Here is a 2,618-nt window from a genome sequence, read left to right as displayed (position 1 = left end):
TTGAGCTTAATCTCTAGGAGACCAAGCTCTGATACCAATTGTAAGGCCCAAAGACAACCTAAGAGGGGGGTGAATTAGGTTGATTAAAATCTTAATCAAATTTATGCAATTTTTTTGCTTAATAAAAATTTACCTTCTTTTCTAGTAATGATCAATCAAGTAGATTAGAAGAAGAGAGCAATATTGATTCGAAAAACAAGTATAGATAAGCAATGAGAATTTTATTAAACAAAAAAGAATAAGATAGAATATCAAACCGATTGTCTACCAAGCTTTCCTCAAACTTGAAGACCAATCACTAGGTTGAGCAACTTCTCTTTGATGAAAGATGATCAACTAGATGTACAATGGAGCGAGCACTTCCTCCTTGCCCTAAGCCACACTTAGTCAAGCTAAGAAGTTTTACAATCACTCAGATAACCCTCAACAAAGCTACACTAAAGAAACTTTCAATCACAAAAGAAATGCTCACAAGAAATTCACACCACTTGGAGAACAAAACTTGCTTTGGAGACTATTTTCTAGCTAAAATATCTCTTTAGATCTTGTAAACAAAGTGTTCAAAAGTCCTTGTCTTGTTCAGAGTCGTTTGTATTTGAAGGGGACCTAAAATGGGCTTCATTAATGCTTCCAACGGATAGAAGGCAGATGAAGAGTCAGCTAGCCGTTGGGGATGTCGGATGTCCTACAGCTTAGTCATCGTCCGATCCCATCGTCCGTAAATCAGTCAAGTTTTTGTTCGGACGTCCGATGGGATTTTATCGTCCGAGCTTCTGTGTCCGAACGTCGTCCAGAGAGCTATCAAAGCTTTGTGGAATTTTTAGGACGTCCGATGAGATTGATGTGCGTCTGAAGCATGCGTCCGATCCTTCAGGACGTCCGATGCTTCCTTACGAGCGTCCGACAGTATTTCCTTCTTGATGTTCTTCATCCTTTCGGACGTCCGACAGATTCCTTCGGACGTCCGATATGAGTGTCCTGTTTTTGCTTCTTCTTTTGGTTGATATTCATTTCTTGACATATTCGTAGCTGATTCTTTGATAGGCAAAAAATACTTATATTTGAAGAGAGTGAGATAAACATTTCAAAGAACATTGTGATCATCAAAACCAAGAATAATAGATAAGTTCACTTGAATAACTTGAGAAAGATTCTCAAATATTCAAAGAAGCTCTCTTGGAAACAGAAAAATGAAAACTCATGATTTTTATTGATTCCAAAAACTGATTATGAAGGTCTCTTGCCTTGGCTATATATAGCCATACACTTGACAACCTAAAGTGAATTGGATTCACTTAAGCTGGACCTAAAGTGAATTGGATTCACTTAAGCTAGACCTAAAGTGAATTGGATTCACTTGAAGTAAAAATACTTAAGCAAACTCGGCTAGGCTAGGTCCTTTGGGCCGAAATAATGACTAAAATAGGCTGCCTAATATTTGGCACACTAGAAGGCTGTTTGGCTGAATTTATTGAACAATAAATAACTAAAAATGACAAATAAGCCTCGACTTTGATTAAGGTAACTTGCAAGACTATTCTTCATTTGACTCTTCAACTTGGAGTAAGGTGTCTAGTGTTGAATCTTCATTCTCGAAGCCTTCACTGATCTTCAAATCATCTCCAACTCTCTCTTGGATAGTGCATACAAGAGCTTGTAGGGACTCGCGCATCTTCTTGGCACGAGCTCTTATGATCAGTCCACTTGGTACTCTTGTGACTTGCTCTTGATCGCCATTGGTCTTTGGTGCTCCATCATCAGTCCCCTCCTCTTGAAGGCGATTTGCCCCCAAATCAATCTCATCGTCTGCATAAAAAGGGCTTAAGTCAGCAACATTGAAAGTAGCATGTAACCCTTACTCACCTGGAATGTCAAGTTTGTAGGCATTGTCGTTGATTTTCTCCATGACTTGGAAGGGACCATCACCCCTTGGAAGGATTTTGTTGCGCCTTTGAAGTGGAAAGCGCTCCTTTTGCATGTGTATCCAAACTCAATCACCTGGTTCGAATACTATTTTGCGATTTCCTTTGTTTGCAGCGCGCTTCTCGATGTTAGCTCGAACTTTGGCATGTAAGTCTCTCATAAATTCTGCCTTTTTCTTACCATCCATGTTAACTCTCTCATGATAAGGTAAAGGAGTTAAGTCCAATGGAGTGAGAGGGTTAAAGCCATAAACAATTTCAAAAGGGGAATATTGTGTAGCAGTGTGCACAGTGCGATTATAAGCGAATTCAACGTGCGGCAAACAATCTTCCCAAGTTTTTATGTTCTTTTTGATTATGGCACTCAATAATGTAGACAAGGTCCTATTAACAACTTCAGTTTGTCCATCGGTTTGTGGGTGACTAGAAGTAGAGGAAAGCAGTTTAGTGCCTAGTCTACACCCACAAAGTTTTCCAAAAGTAGCTAAGGAATTTTACATCTCTATCTGACCCAATGGTTCGAGGCATGCCATGCAAACGTACTATGTTCCTAAAAAATAAGTCAGCTATGTGTTTAGCATCATCGGTTTTATGACAAGGGATGAAATGTGCCATTTTAGAGAAACGGTCAACCACAACATAAATAGAGTCATGACCTTGTCTAGTCCTAGGTAATTCAAGCACAAAGTCCATAGG

This window comes from Coffea eugenioides, unplaced genomic scaffold (genome assembly GCF_003713205.1).
Source record: "Coffea eugenioides isolate CCC68of unplaced genomic scaffold, Ceug_1.0 ScVebR1_2909;HRSCAF=4029, whole genome shotgun sequence".
Lineage (NCBI taxonomy): Eukaryota > Viridiplantae > Streptophyta > Magnoliopsida > Gentianales > Rubiaceae > Coffea > Coffea eugenioides.
The sequence above is the reverse complement of the archived record's forward strand: the minus strand, read 5'-3'. Positions refer to the sequence as shown.